Genomic DNA, 20,232 nt, shown 5'->3' on the forward strand with positions numbered 1-20,232 from the left:
AGCCGTTCTCATCAAGGTCTTCTTTGTCTGCGTCCCTGAAGAGTGTCGCAGCGGCGTTCATTCCGTCGCTTGTTTAACAGCTGAGAGCCGCTTCTGCTGGGTAATCAGGAATCACCATCGAGCCAAACGTCGGACGAGAGTTAAAACCTGCGAACGGGCAATGGCGAATCTTGAAAGTCAAATAATCAATTAGTTAAGCTAGTTTGCGACGTTCTCGAGCCCGGCGAAAATAAGGGAAAACGTTGGGGATATTTAGCCAACGGAAACGGAACAACGGCGATATCGCTGGGAAATTTAACGTAAGCAAATGAGGAAATCCTGCTCCATGATTCTCGTTACGGAGGCTACAAGCTTTTCTCCTTTTTCCCCCATTTTCTGTTCGTTCGTTTCGTTCGTAACTGGGACTCCGTTGTTAGGGATCCTCGTTTCCTTTGATGCGAAAGTTAGACGTCTTTGCAGCGATACAAACTGTTCGTTGGCGAACACGGTTTCACCGTCGTGTTCTTTCGTTGCCTCTACTAAACGAACCACTCAGAAATAAAAACCACGATTCTGCGAGGAATTGGAAATGTGTATCTTTAATATACTGATCATTTGGGTCAGGTTGTAGAACTTCTCTCCATCTTGATATACTTCCTCGATATATTAGTTTTTCCTTGCGTTTATTTAACGAATAAAGCTATAATAAATAAATTGTGAATGAGATCTGTGTATTTTTTAAATCATGGGATCTCGCAACCATCTATTTATCAATTGTATTTCAATATTCCAGTACGTAGCAAGAATTATAATTATGATAATGGAATTATCAGCCGATGCGGCTTATACCTTAAACAGAAAATTAAATCTACAAGGATAAAGATTATATGCTGATTAATTTTGTGTTCGATGTGTAAGCCGCGTAATAATAATTATTGTCATCCTTTTACCAGGACATCGGAATAATTCTTTCGCTATTGTACATCGATTGTAAGTAACGTTATTATGAAAATATTATTAACTTTCATTTTATTTGTCATACACATTTAAAACACAGTTTGTCTTTTATTAAATTTGAGAGTAAAAAATTGTCAAGTTATTTGCAGTTGCAAATATTTCTCTAGACAATTAAAAAATACACAAAGATACCAATGTCTATAGATTATTCGAAGTGACTGGTAGGTGCACATGTTTTGTTTGCGTTAATTATCGAGAAATAGTATGGGATACGTAACTACGCCTATGGATGTTTATATAGCGACCGTACTCGGGAAATTTGCAAATGCCGGAATATTTACGGGTATCTCTGTTAGTCCTGAAGCCAGATAAGACGCGTACAGGAGATATACGATGACAGGTCATAGTTATTTTACGTGCGCCCACAAGTGAAACGACCTGTTGGGTCTCTTAGATTGAGCCATTTTGTTTGCGTGACCGCAAGAGGTACTAATTTTAGCTGAAACCGCGAGTACTATGACCACGATTGATGGTATTCCTTTCGCAATACGAATGGACACCGACTAACAAGTATTTAACCGTCGAATTATATAGTCGTTGCGTTCACTATAATCCTGTCCAACGAAGACGCGTTGGAAATTCGACGTCTTTGTTAAAAAAATATGAAAAAGTAAATGAGAAACATGCGACGAACCGATGAAATAAAATAAATAATCAGAGTTATGGAATTTTCTCCCTCTTCCTCCATAAATAGAAAAGTCCAAAAATTTTAAATAGTGATATAGTCTAACTATAATATGTCGGTGAAATTAGTAGACCAGTGGAAAGGGTTAAAAGTATATTTGCTTGCGGTGGTCAATTACAATCATATCAGGAGCCAAAATACCCCCAAAATCCTTCCCAGAGTCGAGAAACAAATTCCAAAAGGTGTTGAAATTTTTGAAGAAATTAAATGTTATTTTACTCCAATAATTTTTTGAAACAGGGCTTGAAATACGTCCCATGGGTACCTACAGACACGTATTAGACTATTTATCTGTAAATCGTCGAGTAAATTTGTCAAAAGTGAAAATCGAATTTTTCGAAAAAAAGGGAAGGGGGGGTGCCAGAGATTTTCGACGAAAAAAAAAAAATTTCAATTTCTTCTGAAACAAGTATATTTGCTTGCGGTGGTCAATTACAATCATATTAGGAGCAAAAATACCCCCAAAATCCTTCCCACTGTCGAGAAAAAAATTCCTAAAGGAATTGAAATTTTTGATGAAATTAAATGTTATTTTATTCCAATTATTTTTTGAAACAGAGCTTGAAATACGTCCCATGGGTACCTACAGACACGTATTAGACTATTTATCTGTAAATCGTCGAGTAAATTTGTCAAAAGTGAAAATCGAATTTTTCGAAAAAAAGGGAAGGGGGGGTGCCAGAGATTTTCGACGAAAAAAAAAAAATTTCAATTTCTTCTGAAACAAGTATATTTGCTTGCGGTGGTCAATTACAATCATATTAGGAGCAAAAATACCCCCAAAATCCTTCCCACTGTCGAGAAAACAATTCCTAAAGGAATTGAAATTTTTGATGAAATCAAATGTTATTTACTATATACCGTAGTAGCACTAAATATTGTATACACATTCATATAATATTAAAAAGAGATTCAATCTTTTTTTAATATTCAAATATACATACAATATTTATTTTATATTAAGTAACAAATATTTTTTTTTAAATATGCTGGAAATATCTATTTCATGTTACGAGAAAAATATGTTTTTCTGAATATTAAATGAATCTTTATTCCATATTAGAAATAGAATATTTTTTCCTAATATACAGATAATATTTATTTCATATTATGAAAAAAATATTTTTTTCTTGTTATAAAATGAATCTTTATGTAATATTAGAAATAGAATATTTTGTTTAAATATGCATATAATATTTATTTCATATTATGAAAAAAATATTTTTTCTCATTATAAAACAAATCTTTATTTAATATTAGAAATAGAATATTTTTTCCTAATTTACAGATAATATTTATTTCATATCATGGAAAATATATTTTTTCTCATTATAAAATGAATCTTTATGTAATATTTGAAGTAGAATATTTATTTTTAAATATTTAGGAAATATTTTATGTTTATCATGGATGAATATTTGTTCCAGAATATGATGCGAAGTAAAATGTTTACTTTCAATTTACATTAATTCGTGTATGTCACTTAATCGACATGTGTTTATATTATAAGAACATTAATGCAACAAAGTTGTGTATGAAAAATAATCGTGTAGCTCTTACGTCTTACGTAATATGATTGAACTGTAAGATTAAACATTCTTTTAATTATTATTAATTTTTTGTATGTGTTAATAAAATAAATGAATTAACAAATAATCAAATATTATTTTGTTAATTGGATAAAATTTATTGTAGTATTATAAAATAAATTTAAATTATTAGAAAATGGTGAACTTGGATCTTGAAAAGAAAATATATTCGCAATTGTAGTACAGTTAACAAATATATTGTATGTGTTTCGATGCTTACCTACGATGGAAGTACTTGAGGAAATATATATCTGTATGTCGTTAACATACTATTAATAATATGCGTCATTAAAAAAAAGTAGTTTGATTTTTAAATAAACAATTTTTTTAACAGAAGTTTATCTCTTCTAATAATTATATGATTTGATACGAGATATATATATATATATATATTTTATTTTATATATTTGAGCCTTTATAAGTCTAAAAAGTAATGAATGTAACAACGTAGGTTCGCATGGCTCAGCGAGGAAGCACATAACACAGTAAACGGTAGGTAACAAGGTTTTTTCGAAGACAAAGTACAATATTTCCTGAAGCAGTGTACAGAAAGTAGTTGATATGTATATAGAGATTAATTTTTTGTATAACTTTTTCTTAAATTTAAAGATTTTATTGAATGTTATTTAAATATCTATTTTATATTCTCCGAATATTTAGCTTATATGTTCTAAACATTCAATTTATATTTCTTGAACATGTATACAATATTACATCTAATAATTATCTAATATGAAAAAGTGTGGCTCAAAAAATATTTATCCAATATTCGAAAAAAATATATATCCAATATTTTTGTGCTACTAGGGTAGGGTTAGATGAAAATATGTGAACGTGATCTACGAATACAGATAGTGAAAGTGTTTCAATCGATACTAGTTTCTCTTACAGAGTAAACTAAATCGCTGTTAAATGGTTCGCATACAGTCAATATTATTATTAATACCGACAAATATTGACTGTGTGCGATCAATATTGAAGGAGGGATTATTATTAAATTTGGAGATTGACGGGATTTCTAAATATTTTGAAATCGGAGCTCCGGTACTGGAAAGTAGTTCAATACTGTAAATCGATACTTTATTTCGAAAAGCGTATTAATACCCTGTCCTCTTAAAAATGATGTCGCCATTGCTCATATCGTTTTTTAATCTTTTTTACTATGACTAACCTTTTAAATAAATGTGAACAAATTGCTGAAACTGTAAATAATATAAACATAATGAACCGAATATTTAAAACAATAATCCAAAGAAATAAGGATTCTAATTTTTTTTAACTATGTTCCATCAATTCGAAAAATCTGAAAAAATTACACATTGTTATTTAATAACTTCAACATAAAATTGGCATTTTAGTATAAATAATTTAGAAATTTATAAGTAGCGCGTAAGTTTATGTTAGAAAGCAATACAGTAATGATTTTTAAAATAAGCGAGTTTAACTTTCGATAGCGTCTAAGGTTCATTTTAAGAATCATTACTGTATCTGCCAAGTGTAAATGTGTATTTGATAATGCATGAGCCTTGGAAAAATCATTCGAATTAAATCGTAAATATCGTAAAAGTTTTGCATTAAGCAAATTCAAATTAAACAATCCAAAGATACGTTCCCTTCCATCGAACGAGCCCAGCGTTCATTGGCAGTTTATTAGCCGCAGAGGAAGCACGTTTTCGGTCGAACGTCGGTTCTCCCGTTATAATTTACGGTCAGAATTATCGAAATATAGGGTTATGGTAGCGGGTTGCAGGCGCGCGGGGCCACCTGTGGAAATATATTGCCATAGCCATTCTCGAGCGCATGTGTGACGACGAACGCGAGACTCGTTATTAACTCCTGGCTACGCGGTTTGGAAAAAGGCGAGTTTCCCTAATGAAATATTAACGACATGGAAGATACGGGGTTCCACGGGAGTTTAAGTTCGCGCAATAAACGATCCTTTTCTCCTCCAGCTCCCGTCATCTTTCTTTATCGCGACCCATTTTGGCCGCTGGGTCGTTTCAGCGTTGATTTCAACAGCAATACACACACTGCCACACCGAAAAAAGTATAATAAATAAGTCATACAAAGTAGACAAAAGACATTGAAATTTATTTATGAAGCAGAGCTCATGAATGCCTACAGAAATGTGTTGCACAACATTTTCGTACAGCGCGAACCAAATTTATTAAAAATCACAAACAAATTTTTAAGAAAAATCGAAAATAAAAAATTTCAAATCATTCTACAAAAATTATTTTCGCCTGCAGGGATTAATTACAATCATTTTTGGTGAATAGATATACCCTCGAATTCCTAACCATTTTCGAGAAAAAAATTCGAGTAGGTAGACAAATTTGTCAACGAAATTAAAAAGTTTCACGTTATTCTAAAAAAATTATTTTTGGTTGTGGGGGTTAATTAGAATCATTTTAGGTGAATAGACATACCTTCGAAATCCTACGCACTTTTGAGAAAAAATTCGAGTAGGTGCTAAAATTTTTCGGCGAAATTAAAAAGTTTCACATTATTCTGGAAAAATTATTTTCGGTTGTGGGGGTTAATTAGAATCATTTTAGGTGAATAGACATACCTTCGAAATCCTACGCACTTTTGAGAAAAAATTCGAGTAGGTGCTAAAATTTTTCGGCGAAATTAAAAAGTTTCACATTATTCTGGAAAAATTATTTTCGGTTGTGGGGGTTAATTAGAATCATTTTAGGTGAATAGACATACCTTCGAAATCCTAAGCATTTTTGAGAAAAAATTCGAGTAGGTGCTAAAATTTTTCGGCGAAATCAAAAGGTTTAAATCGTTCTGGAAAAATTATTTTTGGTTGCAGGGGTCAATTACGATCATTTTTTTCAGAATTGCATTTTGATCTAACCGTCAACGTGTGTCGGTTTAAGATCAGTTTTATTAATTACTTTTTAAAAGGAAATTTTAATGTCCGTCAGAAAACTGATAGATGTGCTTGTGAATCGGCCTGTTTATGTTTATATTTTAGGAAAACCTATCGGGAAATTGTTTTTGCGGGGTTTCCGCGCGACTCTGGGACGTCGCGACGCTCGCGAATGAAAAAGTGCTCCTGATATCGTCTGTTCGTCTGTTCCTACGGTTAACAGGTAGTCACAGATGTCGCGGGCACAATGGAACACGAACAGCTAGCAGTCCGTGCGCTCGTTTTGTTTATTTGTTTTGTTCGACCGCGTGCGTCGACTTATTTGTCTTCTCAGACGCCGGTCGAGGATAGTTTCGATCGAGAACACGCTTTGAAGGGTCGGTGACGTATCATAATAGAGAGAAGCTTTTCTATTTTTCTCCGAGAACGACATTCGACGAGCAAAGAGTAGAAAAATTAAATGGAAAAATGGGGAGAGGCAATCGTAAAGAAAAATGTGTGACGTTAACTTCTCGTTTCACGGTGCACGATTAATGATATCGTTGATAAACAAGGAATTCGCGAGAAATAATTGTATGCTCGAACTCTTGTTTTCCTAGTTTCTTGGAAAGTTTCATTGTTTTATCGTCGTTTATTGCACCGTGGTACTGGGTCGTTTCGTGTCTATTTTTGGCACAATATAGGCATAAAGTGATTCTACGTGCTCGAAACCAGAAAATATCCAATACTGCTTTATATTTAGTCTCCCGCCAGTAGTTGAAACGAGTCCCGGGCAAGACGGTCGATATTTTCCAGTCAAAAACGAAGAAGAAAATTCACGATGGCGTACATCTGGTTTTCAAATTTCATAAAGTGGAACACGCTGCACGGTCTGTTGTGTATATCGATCGAAATCCACGACAGTATTTATTCACGAACTGAGACACCCTTCTGGAAGCCATAACCATTAACGATTTAGAAATATTAAGTTTTAGGACGAGTTTTTGAAAGTAATCTAAACTATTTCTACGAACAAATTGATTGTACTTGTGAAATATCACTATTTTCTTTGTACGTGTATATGTCTTCGTCATATTTTTTGTTTTTAAAATAAAATGAATTATTCCATTTAAAAGGTCTTCGTATCTTGATGAGATAACAAAGTAATATAAGATCAGTTACAGTACAATATGCCAAGCTTGATGTCATCTAACTTTTGTTTAAAACCTTTTGCTCGTACAGCAAATAATTTGTGAGTTATTTAAAATCGCCACGCTACAAGATTTACGGCTGCACATAATTTGGAATTACCATAGACTACAATTAACAATATCAAAACGAGGAAATATATTTCGAAAATATTATACTCTCATACATGGTTATCTGTCTATACTCATTTATTTTGATTTCTTGTTCCGAAGAAGTCGATAAATTGTGGCACTTTTTCCCTCAAACTACTCAAAATTGTTTCTTGTTTCCCAAGTAATATTAACAAAAGAATTTTTGTTACAGGTGTAAGAAGAGGAACGATCAATTTACGAATCGGATTACTACCCAAAGCCAGCATGTAAATAATTGTGATCATCGTTAACGTGAGTATTTAAATATCAAATTTTCTTTTAATCTCAAAATAGCCAACGTTTGGAATATCATTTGAGGTAACTCGAATTTTAACTCGATCACTCAATTTGCAAGAAAAGGTCATTTTCATCCCTCTAACGCGGAAAAACAGTGGGGGGAAAAATACCTATTGAATATTTTTTGTTATTCCACGGTCCTATAATTTTTTTCAGTGGCTTCTATTAATTTGTTAGTTTTTGTACCTCTCTCTAATTCCTCGACGATGTTTTGAATTTTTTGGTTAGGTTTTGGCTAAGATCCGAACCTAGCAGCCATTGTACAATAGTTGCAAGTAGTAAATTTGTACAACGAGTCTGGAACGATTGCCAAATGGGTTTCAATATAAATCTCTCAAGCCTTATCTACGAGTTTTCCGCACTGAAATGTGCCGGTACATCGTTGCAACAACGACGTGGACGTTTAATCAATGTGATTTTTGATTCTCGTCAAAAGATAGTTTAAATTGTCCATTGTCTCAGAAATTTTTCGAAATCATTTTAAATTTATAGGTGTTACAATTAATTAATTTTCGAATTACAACGTCTATGAATTTAGAATGGTTACGAAAGAAAATTTCTAAGACGATGATTAATTTGCAGCTATTGTATAATGACGTGACAAGGAATAATTCCAAATGGAATTATATTCATAGAATGTGCAAGCATTTCTGTGAAAAATATGCTTCAAAACTCGAGCAATTCCCGTCTGCAAAATATTGTTATAATTTGTTCATATCGAAAACTCAATTAGTCGTTGGTTCATAATGGGAATGAAAAATAATTAGTTCGGTGCGTACGCAATTTATGAAACTTTTTTCAGCAAAATTCCCCGAATGAGCTTCACGCGGATAATAGAATTCGACAACTAAATAACAACGACAAAAGATGCAAAAATTTCTCGAAATTATAATTAAAATCAGCTTAACAACGCGACCTCGAGCTGATTAAGTGTTCTCTGAATGTGGCTTTGGACATTTTCTTTTTAATTTATATTTTTAATCTCATATCTTTATTTTATTGGTACGTTTTTGATAAATTATTCGGTCTCTAAATAAAGTTATTTTGACTGTAAATATATCTGTAAAAAAATGATTAGTTTCTGACATACACAAACGATTTGTCTAACATACTGTTCTTACGTATTAATTAGAGAGTAATTAAGTATTTCCGACTAAACTTCTACAGAGTATAAACCTCGTTTATTGATTGAGAGCATCGTTCGTTGCACTGTGTCGACAAATGGGGGGATGGTCGCTAAACAAGTATGGTCAGAGGTAGTAAATGGGATAAGCTGTGTAGAGCTACATTGGATTGGTTATCTCTATGCAATAATCGAGGTTCTATTGTACTTTGGTTTCATTCGTCATCTATTATTCGAATAATATTGTGGCCCCCTCTGACTCGAAGCAACCATGTTATCCACCGGGTGTTTGGTAACACGCGGAGCATCAATGGTCAATTGATTGATTTATTCATTTATTTACTTATTATAAATAGATATAAAATTCATTGATATAGAATGAAAAAGAGTACCGAGCAATCACAAAAAACACAACTATAATACAAAATATACAAATTACAATATATTACAAACAAGATTCCCAAACGAGATTAACGACATGAAAAAATTAAGTTCCATACAATATTTATTGGCTGTTAAACTTAATAAAATTCAAAAACCTTCATTCTGTATACAGGGTGAGGCATTTTAAACAGGTCACCTGAATAACTCGCTTGTTTTTGAAGATAGGAGAAAATGCATTAGACCAAACTTATTTGGTATCGGGGGGCTCATAATCTGGTATTACCAATTTTTTTGTAGGTGGAGGCGTCAAGGAGATATGAAGGTCAACTTTGTTTTTTTAAATGGAACAGTATATTTTATTACTTACATTCTGATAGAGTGTTTCAAGGCGAATACAATGACCTATTATTAAGGTCATTCAAGGTCACCCAAAGTCAACTGCAATAGAAAATAAATTGTGTCAGAGTACATTTCGAATACTTGTGTATCACGTGTGTGTATTGCGTGACACGGGTCACAAAAGATAAACAAACATTCAATCACATTGTACGCTTATCCGTATCCTCAAACATTATTGGTAATTTTACTACCGACTAGAGCACAGCTTCGTAACATTTATTCAGTCTAAGTGTTTAGTTTTCTAAAATGCGTTACACGATAGCAGAGAAAGTAGAAATGGTTCTTATTTATGGTGAATGTCATAGAATTATGAGGGAAGCGGTACGTGTGTATAGTGAAAGATTTCCCGATCGTAATAATAGACCTTCACTTTCTGTCTTTACAAACATTATAAAAAAGTTCCAAGAAACTGGAACTGTGGATAACAAAACACGTAATCTTGCCAAACGAGCAACTGATGATGGAAACTCGATAAATATTGTAGCAGCTGTAATACAAGATCCACATGTTAGTACAAGACAACTGGAACGCGAAAGTGGCATCAGTCAACGAAGTATTTTACGAATATTACACATTAACAAATTTCATCCGTTCCACATATCACTTCATCAACAATTAACTGAAAATGATTATACAAAACGTTTACAATTTTGTGAATGGGGCTTACAAAAACTACAAGACGATGAAATGTTCTTGAGTAAATTGTTATTTACCGATGAGGCCACATTTACAAACCATGGAGCAATTAACCGTCACAACATGCACTACTGGTCGGTAGATAATCCACGATGGTTGAGAGAAGTCGACAAACAGAGACCTTGGTCTGTAAACGTCTGGTGCGGTCTTCTTCATAATAAAATAATTGGTCCATATTTTATTGATGGCACGCTAAATAGTAGTAAGTACCTGAGAATCTTAGAAGACGTTTTGCCAGAATTGTTAGAAGACACTTCACTGGACATACGACAATCCATGTGGTTCCAGCAAGACGGATGCCCTGCTCATTCAGCACGCAATGTTACAGAATTTCTAAATAGAAAATTTGGAGATTCTTGGGTAGGTCGATCAGGAAGTAACAAATGGCCGGCACGATCCCCAGACCTGACACCTCTCGATTTTTATTTGTGGGGAAAATTAAAGGCAGAAGTGTACCGCGAAAAACCAACTACCAAACTTGACATGCAAGAACGTATAAGAAGAGCTTGCTCTGTAATAGATACAAATGAAATTTGCCAGGCAGTGTCATCAGTATTGCAACGATTTAGACTATGTATCCATGTTCAAGGTCGCCATTTTGAACACTTGTAATAGCAGTATCAAAGTATCCAAGTGTTCGAAGAGTGCTTTGACACAATTTATTTTCTATTGCAGTTGACTTTGGGTGACCTTGAATGACCTTAATAATAGGTCATTGTATTCGCCTTGAAACACTCTATCAGAATGTAAGTAATAAAATATACTGTTCCATTTAAAAAAACAAAGTTGACCTTCATATCTCCTTGACGCCTCCACCTACAAAAAAATTGGTAATACCAGATTATGAGCCCCCCGATACCAAATAAGTTTGGTCTAATGCATTTTCTCCTATCTTCAAAAACAAGCGAGTTATTCAGGTGACCTGTTTAAAATGCCTCACCCTGTATACTATTAATACCTTCCAAGTTCAATTAAGAGGAGCACATAATAACTTTCTTATCCGAATAAAATCATGTTCGTTAAATTTTTACGATTCTGATCGTAAAATGTTGAGAGGCCAGCAGAAAAGGTTTTATAAATAAATGCACAACGTTCGAAAGAACCGTGGAAAATTCATGTAAATAGGGTTTCAGCTTAGCGTTCTGAACCGGAAGGCTTTAAGACGCTGCTAGTCGTTCCCGGAAGTCGCGGGGCTAAGTTTGCGTGAACCTGACGGTGAGGGATCGCGACAGTGTGACGGATAGTACTGTAAATACTAACCAGAACTAACGAAGACAGAAACCCAGAGCAGTTTCCATCTTCGAGCGTTCCATTCGTCGGGAAAGTTTCCTCCTCGGTGCATTTTATTTCGCAGAACTCACGATAAATTGACGCACCACGGGGTTTCCAGAGGGGGACGGGGGTGGGGGGAGGTGGACGAAATCACAGTCGAGTCGTAATTCACGCACTGGCTTTCGTGGCGATGCGATAACGAGAGCGCATTTTACAATTACATCGTCGCTCGTTTCTCTCCGCGTTGCGACGCGATCGATCCGGACGTTCCTGTTCCACTTCAAGCGATTCGAATTAATGGAAATGACGCGACCTATATGTAAGCACTCGGAAAAATAATCGCGTGACTGCCAGATGGATGTTTTCGAGTGCAAATTTATAGAATCACGCGACTTCGATCAAGAAAACAAATACATGAACGGTTACAGCGATGATTCGTAAAATGAACGACGCTCCGCGGTTTGGCGCGTTCATTTTTCGTACAACGGAGGCGATCGTGTTTCAAATATACCGCCAGGTGGAAAGTATAGATATGTTCAACTTACGAATCACGCGTTCATTTTACGAATCATTGCTGTACGCGACTTGGAATAGGTCTGAAAATGTTCTGAATTTGAAATCGGGTAGAAGAAAGCAGTCTCTCTTTCGGGCATCGAAATCATTGCATAGATTCTCTTTCTGAATTTCAAATTTTAGGTACACATCGAGCTGTTTCGGAAATAGATGGATGCTTGTATTTAAAACCGAGTTTGATTATTTTACGAAAGAAACGAATCAAAGAAAGTTCACGTAAGAATACTGAATTATTCGAGTTGTTTGAAAACGTTGTTCTAAATTTTTTAACTTTAACTATGGCTAAAATTGATAGCTTCGAGACACTGTTTCGTTCGAAAATTCTAACAATCGTAAACATTGAATGTATCACTAAATAAGAGGATGAAGACCACTCTATAAACACACTCGAGGACCCTCGAATGCCAATTCCATGCACAGACATGCCAAAATCTCAAATGCACCAAAGTATCATGCAGGAGTCGTAGGTTTTACTGCTCCCGCGATTGGTTTGCATATTGCTGGCCCGAAGCTAGACGACGGATGCAACAAAAACAGTTCCGCCTCGAGTCGCGCACGGTTATGCGTGTGTACAGTTTTTCCATGATTGAGAAGAAGCCCACGGGACTCGACACGGACGACACCGGACTCGTCGACTTCGATATCGACGACCTCGAACGTGTGAAATCCAATATCGTCGACCCCAAAATCATGGGATGCTCTGTGGACGTCTTGCAATCGTGGTGCACGACGCACACCTGCAAAGGACACCTGAAAGACGATGCTGACAAGATTGAAATTGCAGAATCGGATACAGGCCTGGAACCTGGAACCTGGAACCTGCACACGTGACCAGGAAATAGTGGGATTCCCAGGGATTGAAAGCGTACTTGGGATTCTGGGGTTTCAAGAGTTTGGAAGCGTTTGGTAAGGTTTGTACAGTTCTAGATTTCTTGGGTGGATTGGCTCTACGGGTTCCATGGAATCCTTGGAATTTTATGAATGTCTGAAGATCCCTAAGACACGTTAAACCCTATGTGAACCGAGATTTAGTGCTCAGAAATCTTACAATTGTCTGTCGACGTCGAAAAATGTAACAGAATTTCGAGCTACTCGAATAATTGGGTATATCAAGTGATTCTAGACTGGATCTCGACTGATATAATTCAAATTTAGTGCGTTGGAATAGTTTACAGATGTCGTTAATATACAGGGTGTATTGTCTAACCATTTTCATCCTCATTGTGTGTTATCCACTGAACGATGAGTGTAACGAAAAATATAGGTTTTCTTATAAAAAACTAGATATCACCTTGAAAATTACGAAAAGAAAAACAATTACAATAGATTTAGTGTAGACATCTCAAAGCTCTTCCTGAACCATGTTATACTAAATGAATAACATTTCTGATGGACCACTGATAACCGGAAAAAAATTAAATTGATCTAATTATGTGGCCCACCTTGTCTAAGAATGCAGGCAAGAGTAAGTCTTGCTAGTTAAATAATTCTACCCTGTCAGTTGATGAAAAATCGTTTTCAAAAAATTATTGTTGATTGCGGAGGTCAATTACAATCATTTTTTGTGAATAGACATACCCCCGAAATCCTACGCAGTTTCAAGAAAAAAATTCAGTAGGTGGCCAAGTTTTTCGTCGAAATTGAAAAATTTAAAATCGTTCTAAAGAAATTATTTTTAGTTAGAGGGGTCAATAACAATCATTTTTGGGCAACACACATACCCTCGAAATCCTACGCACATTCGAGAAAAAAAATTCTTTATCGAAAATACAATGTCTGACTAGACATTGATTCATTCCCCTGAAATTTCATGTGTATGTTTAAAACGTCATAACTTCCGAACGGATTGGAGGATTTTAATGTTTCAAAATGCAAAGAACGCGTATTTTGATGAAGAATATGTGAGAACTCTAAGAATACTTGAAAAATTGTTCCTTAACTCCGTAAAGTGAGGAAAAACCATATAAAAATGGTTCCATTTTCAAATGTCTGTGACTCCTACAATAGTGAATATATTTCAATGAAATTTATTTATGAAGTAGAGCTCATAGATACCTACAAATGAGTATTAGACATCTTTTCTATAGGGCGTCAAACAAAATTACTAAAAATCAAAAACATATTTTTAAGAAAAATCGACAGGCTCAGCTGCCTAAATTTTACGGTGAAATTGAAAAGTTTGGAATCATTCTGGAAAAATTATTTTCGGTTGCGGGGGTCAATTACAATCATTTTTGGTGAATATACATACCCCCGCAATCCTATGCACTTTCGAGAAAAAAAATTCTTTATCGAAAATACAATGTCTGACTAGGCATTGATTCATTCCCCTGAAATTTCATGTGTATGTTTAAAACGTCATAACTTCCGAACGGATTGGAGGATTTTAATATTTCAAAATGCAAACAACGCGTATTTTGGCGAAGGATATGTAAAAATTCTAACAATATTGAAGAAGTGGTTCTTAGTCAAATAATTCTATTGTGTCAGTTAGAGAATCAACTCTCGATAAATGGACTTTAATGGTCCACTGATAACCAGAAAAAATTAAGCTGATCAAATTACGCGTTCCACCCAATATAGTATAAATAGGGAACTCGTGACGGTAAGAAACATGGCTACCATGACAATTGGAAAGTTCCATCACCGTTATTGGAAAACTTTGTATTTCACGGTGCTGTTGGTCTTAGTTTTCCACGCGTTCGTAATTCGAGATAGGTCCAGTCTCTTAACGCGTTCCTGGGATAAGAATCTTCCACGGCAAAGCCACCTCAATTTTCCAGCCGACCAACGGAGTTTCTTCTTTGGAAATAAGATAACGCCCGGGGAACGCGACAGGCGAGGTAACACGGTATTCCTGCAATGTAATAATTTACCGGACCGGTGGATATTGCGTCTCAATCCGGCGACAATAAGTCGTCGAATTCGTCATGTGTAAGCGCGAGAAATTCCGCGCGGACGCGAGCATCCAGTACCGAAGTTCCGCGATCTTCCGATCAGTGATCACTCGCTATTCAAGCCTGTCCCCGTTCCCTGCGAACTCTACTTTTTTCTTATAATATCCAATTTCACTTCGCCTTCGAGGTCCATCCTTCTTTTTTTTTTTACCACCCTTCGCTGGACACAATGAAAATTCAACGTCGAAGTTTCCCTCGGTTCGTTGAATTCCGTTTTCATAACTTTTACGCAGTCACGTCCAAAGACGAGCCACGCTCGAATGACCAGAGGCTGGATCCAACCGATGGTGCAATCCTTGAACGACGATAGATCACGCCAAGGGCGTCGATGCAACGACTTCGACCACAGATCGACAGATTCTAAATATTTAAAACAACAAGTTTTCAGGGGAAAAAATTCTGTGGAAAAGGTTTCGGTCTTAAGAGGGGCAGCTTCTTTTATTTACGTTTTATTTGTTGAGAAAAAGAAATTTAGAAAATAATTTTATTAACAAATTTATAGGATTCTGATCTGTAAACAATGGCGATACAAAGCCTATACGTCGCTTCTTTAGTCAAGAATGTTTATTTATTCCGTACGTGCTTCGAAGCAGCCATTATTAAAAAGCCAATCCGGGGATCGATAGCTGCCAGTAACCGATCCAACCAATAAACTTCTATCAAACTCCGATACTCGATAGCTCTAATTTCATGCGCGGAAATACATTGGCCATACATCGTATATTAAACGAAATTTACCGCAGTTTGTTACATTATTGCTTTTCGATTCTGTAAATAATAGGATGCTCGGGATAAATGTATCGCGTGCAATATAAAATATTTCTTGTTCAAATTCCTCTGGCATAAAAGAAAACCATTATCTGTTTCATGCAAGAAATGAATAATTCATTGCGTAATACCTGGATTAAATTCAGATTGGGAAATGTGTCGTTAAAATGATTTTATTTTCCTCCTCGAAGAATAATATCTCAAACTACTGTAAAAGATTTGATTTTTAGAGATCGAGCATTCGTACCATACGTTCATTTTAACAAATGAATAAAAAAGTGGGGAACAGTGTGTAATTTACCGATTCCTAGTCTCGAGATTAAAGTCGAGGACAGAATCGCGGGGTGCATCTTTTTAATTTGGCATCCAGCTATCGAGAAGTGTTCTTCTATCGCCGCGTGATCGAAGAACCACTCGATTTTTTTCACTTAATTCGACTATCTCGATCAACTCGAACGAACTGCAGATATTCTCGGCGACTCTTCGTTCCCGGCCGGTCGGTTTAGACTCTTCTTTCTTATCTCCGATGGAATGCGATGACGGAAATCGAGCTTCGAACAAAGTTCACGGTATCGATCAGAATTTAATTTACAGCTCGCGCGAATTTGACGCTCGAAAAGCAGTAAATAACGGGACCAGTACAAAGTTAGACCGATTCCAGACGAATTAATTATCGGGTCGTTCGTTAAACTCTGCTGATAGATTTCTTTCAAGCATTGCGTACAATTAATGGGATCATAACTTTAAAAAAATCATTTTAGCTGGGACAACCTAATCTTATACGTGTAATTTATCTGTTATCGGAATTTTTTGGTTTTGCTCTAGCAAGGTTAAATTTTACATTGCATACATGATAATGTCTTTCACCTTTCGATAATTCTCTAAAAAAAAATTCAATATATCTTGTTTTGTTCCTCAAGAGTGTTTTTTGTGTTTTCGATAACAACCAAACTGGTAAGAACTTAAATACGAGATTGTCGAATGTAATAAGTAGACTGTAGATCTTTATGCAAATTCATGTTTTTATTAATAAAATTACTGAAATGTGAGTTTTGTGGAGGGTTACCCCTTACGTATTTTTTATATTTTTGCATATTAAATGCATTCTTTAGCTTTTTAAGGTTTAATAATGAGGGTGAGATAATTCTAGATTCCTGGAGATCCCAAAATCCATCCTCGAAAGCAATTGCTTCTGTCTAACGCGAAGATTAGGAAAATGTTCGAGGGCCAAGAGCAATGGATGGGATCAATCGAACGTCGAGTGAGATTTCCGGGCAAAGCTGACAAACGCCATTGTGACCGAGCAATAAATAACACTTCGAGTCAGAGACTGCATTCACGCCACTCAGGCTTGCTAATCAGTTGTTCATTGAATCGACGATACTTGATCGATCCTCTCCAAATAACAATAGCACTTTGAAGGGATTCCGCATATGTAATGGATGCTCTTCCGGAAACTCTGTGACCCGGTGTATCCAGACACATTGATTCCTCTCCATTCGTTTCGTCGATACCTTCCCCCCAACGAAATGGAGGTGTTTCGCTCGTAAACGTACCCCTCTCCTTTTCACTCTTCCGTCCCCCCAATCGAGGCTCGCGCCGTTTGTTCGAGAATTCCAGCAGCCCCGATTTTCCTTTCTGTTCCCTGGCTCGTGCGATCTCCGTACTCCATTAAACTTCCGGCGAACGTTTTTCTTTAGGATTCGTGCCCCATTGATTCTCCGCGAACCGCGTGAACCTCGTGCGTACGAGATACCGGGGAGAACTCTCGATCGAAACGCCGTATATTTTTATTAAAGGTCGCTAAAGAGTTCGCGTTAGTAACGGCTCGTGGCTCGCAGCGTAATGGAGACACGTGGGAACGGAAGGAAATTGGTAGTCGTCCCTGGTTGTTCTCCCGGAGACGCGAGTGTAACGAGTTCCAGGTCGAGAAGAAGAAATGTGATACAGGAATTTTTCAAATAATTTTAACGGGGAACTATGTTAAGGGGACGAGAGAATATTATTAGTATTATTCCTTGACTGGATACTTTTAACGAAACAAATTTATTACGTCAATATTTGATATTTATAAGCGTCTGTGGTGGTTTATTTCTTGGTAGAAGAAGTGACATTTAATGATTAGTCGAGGAATGCATGTGTCGATCGAGCACTTGTGAGAAAGATAAAGGCTGAGCCCTCTGGTGGCAAGCACGGGAGATTAACATCGTAATAGATAGACGAAAGCGGAAAAATTAAAAATTTCCAAAATTCATGGCATCTCAAACATTGAAATACTCTTTTCTTTTATTTACTTGAAACTAAATTGAATTGAAATTTTAATTCGCAGGCTGGATTTTTAGGTTATATTTTTTATTGAACTTTGAGTGAGAGTTTTGTGACATATTTTGCTAACAAATATTACAATTTTTTCTCTGCACGATGATGTATAATATAAAATGCTCGAGAGCCATTTGAAAGAGTCTTACTAATTCGCAAATACTAATCATTTCATCCTACGTCATCTTCGAACGATCGTCTACACGCAACTTAATTTTAAAGCATTCCAACGATATTGGATCATCGAAGGAACCACCAACGAGTCGTGTAGAGTTCAATAGGCCGCAATAACGGCCCCCGGCGCCTGTAACAACACTTATTGGCTGCCATTAGCGCGATAATAAATTTTACGGGCCGCAGGATCTATAATGTGCACGCGCGTAAACACCAGAACGCGACGCCAAGGGATTTTCTAGAGGCGGAAAGTTTAAACGGGCGTTAGAAAGATTCATCGAACGGGTTCGAAGAAAACGACCGAGCACGCGTAACGACGCACTAAAGATGATTCCATGATAAATCGAGTATAAAACGTACCGATGGAATAAACCGAATTTATTTGGACGGGTTCGTCGCAACCACGGCCGAGGCGCAATCGTTTCTAGTATCCTATAAACCCGGAGGAAACAAGATAATCCTAACGCAAATAACGTTACCGTAAAATATCAAATAAAACTGGCACCGACAGTGCTTAAGCGACACGACAAAACCGGCGAAACATGTGGGGGAGTGGAAGATTGAGCAAGGTGGGTGGAAGTGTCGCTCTATAAGCGAAAATGAGCGTCATTCGATTACGGAAATTGCGAAACAACGGGAAACTAAGAGGGTTCGTGATCGATGGAACATGGTTACTGCATAGAAACTGCAGTCGAAGAATTGAAAACGTCGATTGCTTCCGTGCTGAAAATTTTATAAATAAACTACGGATTTTTGTTAATAGGATTAATAAAATGGGAGCTTTTTAGAGGGTTGTCTCAACGCCTAAATATAATACTTCGTATTCTACTTTAAGTATCTCTTATATTTTTGAATATTAAGTGTATTCTACAGTTTTTTGAGAATTAAAATATCCCATAAATGCATGAACATCTGCAGTTTAGTTATAACTGTGGATAGATACTCTTAAAAGAATTTCGTAGAACACTTTATGACTGATTCAACTCCATGAATAGTATCGCTGTCAACGTTAATAATCTTAAAGGTTCATTTGATTTTTCTATTTTATCTGTGCGTTTTAGACATAACCTTATTATGTATTTCGCATCGATTTGTACCAAGGTATCACATAGATTAACAAGATAATAATAATAATAATAGAGTCTTCGAAAAAAAAACATTATCGAGGAAAGAAGAACAATATTTGGAATTTTGTAAAAGAAAAGCTGTTTGAGATATCGATTTGACACTCTGCACAGCTATTTATACAAGGTGTTCGGCCACGCCTGGGAAAAATTTTAATGGGGGATTCTAGAGGCCAAAATAAGACGAAAATCAAGAATATCAATTTGTTGATTGAAGCTTCGTTAAAAAGTTATTAAAGTTTACATTTGCATACCGACCGGAAAATTCATCGGTGAAAAAAAAATTTCAAATCGTTCTGGAAAAATTATTTTCGGTTGCAGGGGTCAATTACAATCATTTTTGATGAATAGATATACCCCCGAATTCCTAACCATTTTTGAGAAAAAAATTCCTTACCGAAAATACAATGTCTGACTAGACATTGTTTCATTCCCCTGAAATTTCATGCGTATGTTTAAAACGTCATAACTTCTAAACGGATTGAAGGATTTTAATGTTTCAAAATGCAAACAACGCGTATTTTAGTGAAGAATATGTAGAAATTCCAAGAATATTCGAAAAGTTGTACCTTAACACCGTGAAGTGAGAAAAACCTCATAAAAATGGCTCAATCTTCAAACTCCATAACTTCTACAATAGTGTACGTATCTCAATGAAATTTAGTATGGAAGTAG

General features: G+C 35.8%; 1 long non-coding RNA gene across 1 annotated transcript in view; it reads left to right on the forward strand.

Moving 5' to 3' along the window:
- The window catches only part of LOC122400167, a 192,482-nt gene that overhangs the window by 90,657 nt on the left and 81,593 nt on the right, over positions 1-20,232 (forward strand). Inside the window, exon 2 of the long non-coding RNA XR_006259337.1 lies at positions 7,644-7,723. This is a non-coding gene — a long non-coding RNA (uncharacterized LOC122400167). The remainder of the gene's footprint in view (positions 1-7,643; positions 7,724-20,232) is intronic.

This window comes from Colletes gigas, unplaced genomic scaffold (genome assembly GCF_013123115.1).
Source record: "Colletes gigas isolate AHSC1104 unplaced genomic scaffold, ASM1312311v1 Colletes_gigas_Sc00016, whole genome shotgun sequence".
In the NCBI taxonomy this organism is placed as follows: domain Eukaryota; kingdom Metazoa; phylum Arthropoda; class Insecta; order Hymenoptera; family Colletidae; genus Colletes; species Colletes gigas.